Genomic DNA, 12,630 nt, shown 5'->3' on the forward strand with positions numbered 1-12,630 from the left:
ATCCTGTCCCCCTACCCACCCCAAAAGACTCCCTTGTATCCTGTCCCCCTCAACCCCTCCAACCCCTACCCACCCCAAAAAGACTCCCTTATATCCTGTCCCCCTCAACCCCTCCAACCCCTACCCACCCCAAAAAGACTCCCTTATATCCTGTCCCCCTCAACCCCTCCAACCCCTACCCACCCCAAAAGACTCTCCTATATCCTGTCCCCCCCCCTCCAACCCCTACCCACCCCAAAAGGACTCCCTATATCCTGTCCCCCTCAACCCCTCCAACCCCTACCCACCCCAAAAGACTCCCTTATATCCTGTCCCCCTCCAACCCCTACCCACCCCAAAAGACTCTCCTATATCCTGTCCCCTCAACCCCTACCCACCCCAAAAGGACTCCCTATATCCTGTCCCCCTCAACCCCTCCAACCCCTACCCACCCCAAAAGACTCCCTTATATCCTGTCCCCCTCAACCCCTCCAACCCCTACCCACCCCAAAAAGACTCCCTTGTATCCTGTCCCCCTCAACCCCTCCAACCCCTACCCACCCCAAAAAGACTCTCCTATATCCTGTCCCCCTCAACCCCTACCCACCCCAAAAGGACTCCCCTATATCCTGTCCCCCCTCAACCCCTACCCACCCCAAAAGGACTCCCCTATATCCTGTCCCCCTCCAACCCCTACCCACCCCAAAAGGACTCCCCTATATCCTGTCCCCCTCCTCAACCCCTACCCACCCCAAAATGACTCCCCTATATCCTGTCCCCCTCAACCCCTCCCCACCCCAAAAGGACTCCCCTATATCCTGTCCCCTCAACCCCTCCAACCCCAAAAGGACTCCCCTATATCCTGCCCCCTCCAACCCCTACCCACCCCAAAAGACTCCCCTATATCCTGTCCCCCTCAACCCTCCAACCCCAAAAGGACTCCCCTATATCCTGCCCCGCCCTCCAACCCCTACCCACCCCAAAAAGACTCCCCTATATCCTGCCCCCTCAACCCCTACCCACCCCAAAAGACTCCCCTATATCCTGCCCCCTCAACCCCTCCAACCCCTACCCACCCCAAAAGGACTCCCTATATCCTGTCCCCCCTCAACCCCTACCCACCCCAAAAGGACTCCCTATATCCTGTCCCCTCCAACCCCTACCCACCCCAAAAGGACTCTCCTATATCCTGTCCCCCTCAACCCCTCCCCACCCCAAAAGGACTCTCCTATATCCTGTCCCCCCCAAAAGGACTCTCCTATATCCTGTCCCCCTCAACCCCTACCCACCCCAAAAGGACTCTCCTATATCCTGTCCCCCTCAACCCCTACCCACCCCAAAAGGACTCCCCTATATCCTGTCCCCCTCAACCCCTCCCCACCCCAAAAGGACTCCCCTATATCCTGTCCCCCCCCCTCATGCTGCATCCAGTCTTCTCATGCCAGTGCTCTAGCTGTTGTCAACAGCCCAATCCCTAATCCACCCCTAGACCCTATGCCGGGGACCATCAACTAGTTTCAGCCGCAGGCCAAGTTTTTTATTTTCTTGAGCGGATGGTCAGGGGGCCGGAGCATAATGATAAATCATTTGTAGACTGCAAATTGACCGCAAGAAGCCACAAATCGATATAATATTTGACTAAAACATAATAATTTCAAACCTTGTTTACGTTCGTATACAATCACTTTGGAACATATTTCTAAAATTTAAAATGACTTGGAGCTGATTGGCTGGTGTTTCTAGTCTCATGTCCAACACTTAAAAAATACAAATAAAAACGTTTTTAATTTTTTTTGGTCAACTTGGGGAATGGCCAATGGGCTTCCGGTTGGGGAACCCTGGCCCCCCTAAGCACTTCTGGAGATCAAAATGTATTGAATTGGTATAAACAGTATGGTGAAACTTCAACCTAGATCTTATCATCTGAAGGACTACAGCTCCTCCCAGTAGGACTACAAACTCCACAATGCACCTCTGCTTTATCTGCTCCTTGCCAATCTCAAGTGATCCCGATGTTTTTTTTTTCTCCCATTATCGTCACGTGCCATTACTACAGAAAAAGAAAATAATAATAAAAAAATATATATATATATATATAACTTATTTAAGTGCCTATTGATACAGATTGTTTTGTACAGTTTTAAAATTTCAGGAATGATGGAGAAGAAAAAGAAATCAGTGTTTTCAGTTTCTAAAGTCAAACATTTCATATGCCATTTTTTTTCCCTTCCAACATTTTCATTTATCAGACTGTATGACATTCTGTTTCTTTAACAAAAAGGGCTTCTTGAATTCATTCCCATCTGTTTGGAATCACTAGCAGAGAAACTCCATGCACCTGCCTACTTTCCCTCAGTCTGTATCAGAGGTTTAGTTACATCCTTCTTCTTCTCTTTTCCAGTAGTTGAAACGGCTTCATTCCCCCTTGTTTCCTTTCCTTCATCAACACAAGGGTTACTAGACTGGATGGGATTCATTGCTTTCCCACCACAGTGCTTTAACCTACCAGTGTGTGTGTCCCAAATGCCATTCTTATTCCCAATATAGTGCTCCACTTTTGATATAATATAGTGCACCCAATATAGTGCTCCACTTTTGTATTGGTCGTGGTCAAAAGTAGTGCACTACAGAAGGAATGGGGTTCCATCTGAGTCCCAGACATTCTCTCAGGACACTGGCAGTGAGAACGCAGGACAGGGGACAAGGATAGGAAGCCATTCTAGAGAATTTAGAGTTTTAATTTGCTTTTCAAGCCTTTTGTGTTGGTGCTGTAAAAAAAAAACCAGAAAAAAACGGGTCCCTGTTTTAAGTCTCTGTTTAATATGCATCCTTCCAGCCAATGGTAGGATCAGTGGTCACTCTATGTGGAGGGAGGAAGCAATTATTGATGTGCATCCTAAATGACACCCTATTCCATACATACATACATACATACATACATACATACACACACACATACATACATGCATACATACATACATGTATACATACAGACAGACAGACATACATACATACATACATACATGTATACATACATACATGTATACACACATACACACATACATACATACACACATACAGACAGACAGACAGACATGCATGCATGCATACATACATACATACACACACACAACCACACATATATACATATATTAGTGCACTACTTATGACCTCAGCCCATTGTCTCTGTACACTATATAGGGAATAGGGTGCCATGACCACTGCCCATATATATGTGTCATTTGGGATACAACTGTGGAGTTATGTTGTTTTTAGAGATAATCTAGAGTGCCTACCAAGGCACTGACAGGATATGTTCCCTATATCTCTCTTTTCAGATCTACATGAAGGGCTGTGAGCTAAATGGCACCCCATTTCCCTATATAGTGCACTACTTTTTGACTAGGACTCAGGTGTAAAGTAGTGCACTATATAAAGACAATTAGGGTGCCATTGGGGGATGTAGACATTGTATTTATGTCTCCTTTGACCATGTCCACGAGAATAGAATTTTGTTGTTGAAGACATTATGGATAAAGAAATGTTTCGTTGTTCTTTTTTTATGCCCTTTTTATTATATTTTTAACTGAACGTGCCAAATGCTAGTTCTCCTCATGACACAGGGCATAAAACCCACCTTGGCGCTTTACTGTTGTTCAACATGCCCACTCGTTGCCATTAAACATTATTTACACAAAAGAAACGTGTCAAATTGTTATTAAACTAAGATGCTATTTGTAGAAATATAGTGAAGTTATGTAATGTTTGACTGCGATGTGGTTGTCTTATCTATTAGTTGAATGGGGCGGCAGGGTAGCCTAGTGGTTAGAGCGTTGGACTAGTAGCCGGAAGGTTGCAAGTTCAAACCCCTGATCTGACAAGGTCGTTCTGCCCCTGAACAGGCAGTTAACCCACTGTTCCTAGGCCGTCATTGAAAATAAGAATTTTTTCTTAACTGACTTGCCTGGTTAAATAAAGGTAAAAAAAAATGAACTAAGATGCTAAATGACCAAAAATGTAATTATGTGAAAAAACACAAATTATAATGAATTTTACTACCTCAACGATCCCAATGAATACACTTCAGCTAGAGGTGAGGAGACTGGTCGCTGGTCCGATACCTGGGGTCGACTAGGTGAAAAATCTGCCGGTGCCCATTGAGCAAGGCACTCAACCTTAATTGCTCCTGTAAGTTGCTCTATACAGAAGATAGCCCTATTTGGTAAAATATCAAGTCCATATTATGGCAAGAACAGCTCAAATAAGCAAAGAGAAATGAAAATCCATTACTTTTAAGTCTATCTGGAAAATTTCAAGAACTTTGAAAGTTTCTTCAAGTGCTGTCTCAAAAACCATCAAGCGCTATGATGAAACTGGCTCTCATGAGGACCGCCACAGGAAAGGAAGACCCAGAGTTTCCTCTGTTGCAGAGGATAAGTTCATTAGAGTTACCAGCCTCAGATTGCAGGCCAAATAAATGCTTCACAGAGTTCAAGTAACAGACACATCTCAACATCAACTGTTCAGAGGAGGCTGTGTGAATCAGGCCTTCATGGTTGAATTGCTGCAAAGAAACCAATACTAAAGGACACCAATAATAAGAAGAGACTTGCTTGGGCCAAGAAACATGAGCAATGGACATTAGACCGGTGGAAATCTGTCCTTTGGTCTGATGAGTCCAAATGAGAGATTTCTGGTTCCATCCGCCATGTCTTTGTAGGTGAACGGATGATCTCCGCATGTGTGGTTCCAACCGTGAAGCATGGAGGAGGAGGTGTGGGGGTTGTTTGCTGGTGACACTGTCTGTGATTCATATATATATATATATTTTTTTATGCATCCTTTAATTAACCTTTTGTTTAACAAGGCAAGTCAGTTAAGAACAAATTCTTATTTACAATGAAGGCCTACACTGGTTAAACCAAGTCGACGCTGGGCCAATTGTGCGCCGCCCTATGGGACATAATGTCTATAATACTGTAATAAGCTCACTTAATTGCTGTCACAAATTCCAAACTCTTCACATTTGTCTCTGGTCATGGATAGTCAAATTGCTTTGTGTTCTACTTGTAGCCCTGGTTGTCCAGAAAATAACATTGTAAAACACTTAATTGTGAGGTTAAATATAAGGGCACATAAATGAAAGATAATGAAAAGCTGGGTTTCGGGACTGATGGGGTTAAATGAAACAGCTCTGAGATTTAACGATGCGGCTACGAAGGTACTAACGATAAACTTAGTCTTAAAATGCTTTTGGTAAACCAGGCTTGTCATTCCAAAAAAACGCCCCCCCCCCCCCCCCCCCCCCCCCGTGTCACAATGGGATTCCATGAGTTCTAGCTTCCGTTGCTAGGGCTGTCGTTAGAACTTCCAAAACATGATTTGGCATGACAGGCCTTGTATAAGATTGTCAGCTAAATGGACTAAAATGTAAACGTAAAATGTAGAGGTCAAAGTTCATGAGTTGAAACTAGGTTAAAATAATTCTATGCAAGGACCACATGGTGGTGCTATGCTTCACACAAACTGCGTTAAAATATTGATATGCAATTTTACAGTGAACTGAAATATAGAATTTATCCATCTGTGGTTTAAAAAGTCACGTTTTTTTTCTAAAGATCATTGTTAGAATTGTCAGTTATGCAAATTAATTTGTAATTTGTGAGCTATCACAGGAGTTATTAAGGTAACCTAATGTCTTAATATTGTGTATCATATCAAAGGTTTTGAGATTGTTGACAGGACAGAAGACCTCTAGGTTGAAATAATTTCATTAAACAGTTGAAAGCTGATTCAGCGAGAATGTTTGAAGTAGACCAGAACTTTTAGGAGCAGCAGAGGTAACCTACTTAGCCACCGGAGCCGGGAACATTGTTTTCCACTGACAACCATTCCTTTACCCTCATTTCTACACTCGTCCCCTGCAGACCACACTGACGTCTCACATGGAGCCCTATTCCTTACATAGTGCACTACTTTAGACCAGAGCCCTATTCCTTACATAGTGCACTACTTTAGACCAGAGCCCTATTCCTTACATAGTGCACTACTTTAGACCAGAGCCCTATTCCTTACATAGTGCACTACTTTAGACCAGAACCCTATTTCTTACATAGTGCATTACTTTAGACCAGAACCCTATTCCTTACATAGTGCACTACTTTAGACCAGAGCCCTATTCCTTACATAGTGCACTACTTTAGACCAGAGCCCTATTCCTTACATAGTGCACTACTTTAGACCATAGCCCTATGGGTCCTGACCAGAACCCTATTCCTTACATAGTGCACTACTTTAGACCAGAGCACTATGGGTCCTGACCAGAACCTTATGGACCCTGACCAGAACCCTATTCCTTACATAGTGCACTACTTTTGACCAGAGCCCTATGGGTCCTGACCAGAACCCTATTCCTTACATAGTGCACTACTTTTGACTAGAGCCCTATGGGTCCTGACCAGAACCCTATTCCTTACATAGTGCACTACTTTAGACCAGAGCCCTATGGGTCCTGACCAGAACCCTATTCCTTACATAGTGCACTACTTTAGACCAGAGCCCTATGGGTCCTGACCAGAACCCTATGGACCCTCCTGACCAGAACCTTATGGACCCTCCTGACCAGAACCTTATGGACCCTCCTGACCAGAACCTTATGGACCCTCCTGACCAGAACCCTATTCCTTACATAGTGCACTACTTTTGACTAGAGCCCTATGGACCCTGACCAGAACCCTATGGACCCTGACCAGAACCCTATGGACCCTCCTGACCAGAACCTTATGGACCCTCCTGACCAGAACCCTATTCCTTACATAGTGCACTACTTTTGACTAGAGCCCTATGGGTCCTGACCAGAACCCTATGGACCCTGACCAGAACCCTATGGACCCTCCTGACCAGAACCTTATGGACCCTCCTGACCAGAACGTTATGGACCCTCCTGACCAGAACCCTATTCCTTACATAGTGCACTACTTTTGACTAGAGCCCTATGGGTCCTGACCAGAACCTTATGGACCCTGACCAGAACCCTATGGGTCCTGACCAGAACCTTATGGACCCTGACCAGAACCCTATGGGTCCTGACCAGAACCTTATGGACCCTCCTGACCAGAACCCTATGGGTCCTGACCAGAAGCTTATGGACCCTCCTCACCAGAACCCTATGGGTCCTGACCAGAATCTTATGGACCCTCCTGACCAGAACGTTAAGGACCCTCCTGACCAGAACCCTATGGGTCCTGACCAGAACCCTATGGACCCTCCTGACCAGAACCCTATGGGTCCTGACCAGAACCTTAAGGACCCTCCTGACCAGAACCCTATGGACCCTGACCAGAACCCTATGGACCCTCCTGACCAGAACCCTATGGACCCTCCTGACCAGAACCCTATGGACCCTAACCAGAACCCTATGGACCCTAACTAGAACCCTATGGACCCTCCTGACCAGAACCCTATGGACCCTAACCAGAACCCTATGGACCCTCCTGATATCTACCTCAAATACCTTATTATCTATCCTGATGCCTAGTCACTTTACCCTGCCTTCATGTACACATCTACCTCAAATACCTCATTATTATCTATCCTGATGCCTAGTCACTTTACCCTCCTTCATGTACATATCTACGTCAAATACCTTATTATTATTATCTATCCTGATGCCTAGTCACTTTACCCTGCCTTCATGTACATATCTACCTCAAATACCTCATTATTATCTATCCTGATGCCTAGTCACTTTACCCTGCCTTCATGTACATATCTACCTCAAATACCTCATTATTATCTATCCTGATGCCTAGTCACTTTACCCTGCCTTCATGTACATATCTACCTCAAATACCTCATTATTATCTATCCTGATGCCTAGTCACTTTACCCTGCCTTCATGTACATATCTACCTCAAATACCTTATTATTATCTATCCTGATGCCTAGTCACTTTACCCTGCCTTCATGTACATATCTACCTCAAATACCTCATTATTATCTATCCTGATGCCTAGTCACTTTACCCTGCCTTCATGTACATATCTACCTCAAATACCTCATTATTATCTATCCTGATGCCTAGTCACTTTACCCTGCCTTCATGTACATATGTACCTCCAATACCTTATTATTATCTATCCTGATGCCCAGTCACTTTACCCTGCCTTCAGGTACATATCTACCTCGAATACAGTACCTTGTACCTCTGCATATCCAGCGTAGCCTAGTGGTTAGAGCATTTTGCTCTAGTAACCGAAAGGTTGCAAGATCAAATCCCGGAGCTGACAAGGTACAAATTTGTCGTTCTGCCCCTGAACAACGCAGTTAACCCACTGTTCCCCGGTAGGCCGTCATTGTAAAAATAAGAATTTATTGAATTGACTTGCCTAGTAAAATAAAGGTCAAATATTGATCTGGTACTGGTACTCCCTGAGTGTAGCTCCATTCTTGTGTATTTCATTTGGCTTACTTAGGGCTTGTCAGTAAACATTTCACAGTAAAGTATACATCGGTTGCACCTGACAAATGAATAAACAAATGATAACAGATAAATGTCACTTTGATTCGGGATAAACTTAATTAATGACCTATTATTGTTGTTATTGGTCTTATAGAGGCCCTGCATCTCAGTGCAAGAGGCGTCACTACAGTCACAGGTTCGAATCCAGGCTGTATCCCATCCGGCCGTGATTGGGAGTCCCATAGGGCGAGGCACGGACCATTGTCGTCCGGGTTTGGCCCAGCGTCGTCCGGGTTTGGCCCAGCGTCGTCCGGGTTTGGCCCAGCGTCGTCCGGGTTTGGCCCAGCGTCGTCCGGGTTTGGCCCAGCGTCGTCCGGGTTTGGCCCAGCGTCGTCGTCCGGGTTTGGCCCAGCGTCGTCGTCCGGGTTTGGCCCAGCGTCGTCGTCCGGGTTTGGCCCAGCGTCGTCCGGGTTTGGCCGGTGTAGGCCGTCATTGTCAATAATAATTTGTTCTTAACTGACTTGCCTAGTTAAATAAATGTTACATTTCAAATAAACACATGTAAAATGAGTGAGAGGGAACATGAACGTGGCATTTTGTTGGACCGTGACTAACATGTGTATTGTGTGTCTATGACAAAAATAGACATAATCTTGAATTATTGCTCACCTGATCTTCCTATTCATGTTATGAATACTGAGGTAGTATATGTGTTGATTATTAAGTATCATTCAGAGTAATTTATGTCTCTGGGCTGTCGTGTGTGTGTGTGTGTGTGTGTTAGCGTGCGTGCGTGTGTGTGTGTTAGCGTGCGTGTGCGTGTGTGTTAGCGTGCGTGCGTGTGTGTTAGCGTGCGTGTGCGTGTGTTAGCGTGCATGTGTGTGTTAGCGTGTGTGCGTGCGTGTGTGTTAGCGTGTGTGTGTGTGTGTGTTAGCGTGTGTGTGTTAGCGTGTGTGTTAGTGTGTGTGTGTGTGTGTGTGTGTGTGTGTGTTAGCTCACTCTGAGACCATGTCATGAGTCAGGTTCTAGAATTCTCTCTTGGTTCTTTCTGCTTTGTTCAGCTCTTCCCTTCTGCTCCATCCCAAATGGCACTGCATTCCCATGGGGCTTTGGTCAAAAGTAGTGAACTACACAGGCAATATAGGGTGTCATTTGGGACCTAACCAATGATCATTGATGATATGTTTACTCCATGTTACTAATCAAACTATGTACAATCACTATTTATTATAAATAATAAGTTAAAGTACATTGTATATTAATTTCATTCAATGTTCTATTTATGAATGACTTTTATAGAAAAAAAAACATTCTGATGAATAAACTAAAGTGTAATAAGCACCTTTTAGGCCAATAACTCAATTTGTGTTTAGTCTACATGTTAATGTAATTGTTAATAAACAGGTTATAGGTTCAGCAATGTGATAGGCTATGGCTACTGTCACGTTAGCCTATCAAAGAACTATGTATTTGTATCCTATCCTCCCTTGATGAAACTAACTTCACGCTGTTTCTCCTTGCTATATCATACACTGGACAGGTTGTTGCTGCTTGGTTATGTCGAGGCAGGGCAGTGGTCCATACCAGAGAGAGACCCCGCTAATCCAGGTGCTCCTCTCTGTGGTAGTGTGTGTGTATGGTAGTGTGTGTGTGTGTGTGGTAGTGTGTGTGTATGGTAGTGTGTGTGTGTGTGTGGTAGTGTGTGTATGGTAGTGTGTGTGTGTGGTAGTGTGTGTATGGTAGTGTGTGTGTGTGGTAGTGTGTGTATGTGTGTATGGTAGTGTGTGTGTGGTAGTGTGTGTATGGTAGTGGTAGTGTGTGTGTAGTAGTGTGTGTATGGTAGTGGTAGTGTGTGTGTATGGTAGTGTGTGTGTGGTAGTGGTAGTGTGTGTGTGTGTGTGTATGGTAGTGGTAGTGTGTGTGTGGTAGTGGTAGTGTGTGTGTGTGTGTAGTAGTGTGTGTATGGTAGTGGTAGTGTGTGGTAGTGTGTGTATGGTAGTGGTAGTGTGTGTGTGGGGGAAGGCTTGTTAGCGAGATAAACAAGCAGCCAGCCAGCAGCACAGAGCAGTCGGAGGAACATGGCGGCAGCACAGTCAGCTAGCAGTATGTCTGTTTCCCCTCAACGGAAGGTCAGACCGGGTTTAACACACGGGATTTAACACAACACAAGCGACGGCAAGTTACAAGTCGTAAGTACACCTGTGGGCTTTGGTTGTTTTTGCTGTGTGCGTGTGTGTTTTTTTGGTGTGAAATTCGTGCCCACATTTCGTGAGCGATTCAATCTCGGTTGTGTGATGCAGTATTGATTAGCTTGGTTAGCCTGCTATGCGAGGCTGCCGACCACACTGCCAGCTACATGTTATACCTTCACACTTTACTGACTTCCTAAGTTGTTCCCTTGCAATTCTTGGCCCATTTTCACCAGTCGTTTTAAGGGCCTTGGCAGATATACAGTGCTTTTTTTGGTTTGTTTGTTGCATTTGTAACAAATGCATTGTGCACCGGGGAATATGTAGTATTTCTGACTGAACTGAAGTTCACCGATTTCAATCGCGCTGATCTTCCAAGACTAGAAACCATTTATCTATCTACACCAGTGGACACAATGTTTTCAGACACCCTCTCCGTGGCTAGTTAACTGTGTGTTTGGTTGTTCATCCTGAATCACACTTACCTAACTATATAAATGACAAAAGGTAAACTAATTGGTTTCACGTTATTCTCCTTTATATCAGTGACTTTGAAGTCAGCTTTCTTTCTGCACGGCATATGGTTGCTTTAGTTGCAATGTCGCTCGGTGGCAAAGCTGCAACGTTACAACAGCGGTGTGCAACTGACAGACCTCCAGAGAAACACTGATGCTGAGTTCCTCTGGACTCCCACCAAGTCAGTCTAGTGATACATTTTGTGAAATATTCCCCCCTCCTCAGACTGTTTCGTTTTGAAGGAATGTAACAAATTGCTTGTCTTTTCTCTCTCCGTGGGGGGCAGTAAATACCCCCCCTCCTTTTGTTGTCATACACACACAAAATGTTAACCAAAAATGTGCCTTGCTTATTAAATATCAGACTGATTAGCCATGGTAACAGTCCTAAAGGTGCTCGCTGTAAAATAGTCTACCAGTAGATTGAAGAAAAGGATATTTGACTTGACCAGTTGTCAGTGCTTTTGCCGGGATGGTGGTGGAGAACAAATATACACAGTGTTGTTTACTCATCTGTTTTGGCAGGCTCTGTCACTTGTATTTTCCATCTCCTAATGCGTTTCATGTGATCCACAATGTGGAAACATTTTTAAATTTTTTTAATTGAGCGTTTAACTAGGCAAGGCAGTTCAGAACTAATTCTTTTTTACAATTATGGCCCAAACCCGGACGAAGCTGGGCCAATTTATGCGCCGCCCTATAGGACTCCCGGCCGGTTGTGATACAGCCTGGATTCGAACTGAGATCCAGTGCCTTAGACCGCTGCGCCACTTGGGAGCCCCATCAAAATAAGTTGGAAGTGCTTGTGAAATTCGCCGGCTGATCGCAGTGGGACAACTTTAGGCAGTAGTGGGAGAAGTACCCAATTGTCATACTTGAGTAAAAGTATAGATGCCTTAAGAAAGTTACTCAAGTAAAAGTCACCCTGTAAAATACTACTTGAGTAAAAGTATTTTTGTTCTAAATATACTTAAGTATCAAAAGTTAAAGTGTAAATCACCTCAAATTCCTTATATTAAAGCAAAGCAAACTGCACCATTTTCTTGTTTATACATTTTATGGATAGCCAGGTGCACACTCAGACATAATTAACAAATGAAGCATTTGTGTTTAGTGAGTCCTCCAGACCAGAGGCAGTAGGGATGACCAGGGATGTTCTCTTGATAAGTGCGTGAACTGGACCATTTCTGTCCTGCTAAGCATTCAACATGTATCAAGTACTTATTTTTTTTAGGGACGTAGTGGAGTAAAAGTAAATAGTGAATGAAAGTACAAATACTCCCCAAAAAAAACCTACTTAAGTAGTACTTTAAAGGGTTTTTACTTTAGTACTTCAGTGTTTTTACATAAGTAGTACTTCACACCACTGACTTTAGGTCTGTGCTTCGGTTAAGTGTTGTTGACATGTGTGAATTGTGGTATATAACCGATATACAGGCCAGCACACTGAAAGCTGGTCTTAACAACACTATTCTGTAGACATTGT

General features: G+C 44.1%; 1 protein-coding gene across 1 annotated transcript in view; it reads left to right on the plus strand.

Annotated features, from left to right (window-relative positions):
• The first annotated feature begins 10,420 nt into the window (after positions 1-10,420).
• LOC115127600 (nuclear receptor coactivator 2-like) overlaps positions 10,421-12,630 on the plus strand; it is a 352,732-nt gene continuing 350,522 nt past the window's right edge. The window contains exon 1 of the mRNA XM_065006881.1: positions 10,421-10,629. The gene's annotated coding sequence lies outside the window, so the exon portion shown is untranslated. The remainder of the gene's footprint in view (positions 10,630-12,630) is intronic.

This window comes from Oncorhynchus nerka, linkage group LG22 (genome assembly GCF_034236695.1).
Source record: "Oncorhynchus nerka isolate Pitt River linkage group LG22, Oner_Uvic_2.0, whole genome shotgun sequence".
NCBI lineage: Eukaryota > Metazoa > Chordata > Actinopteri > Salmoniformes > Salmonidae > Oncorhynchus > Oncorhynchus nerka.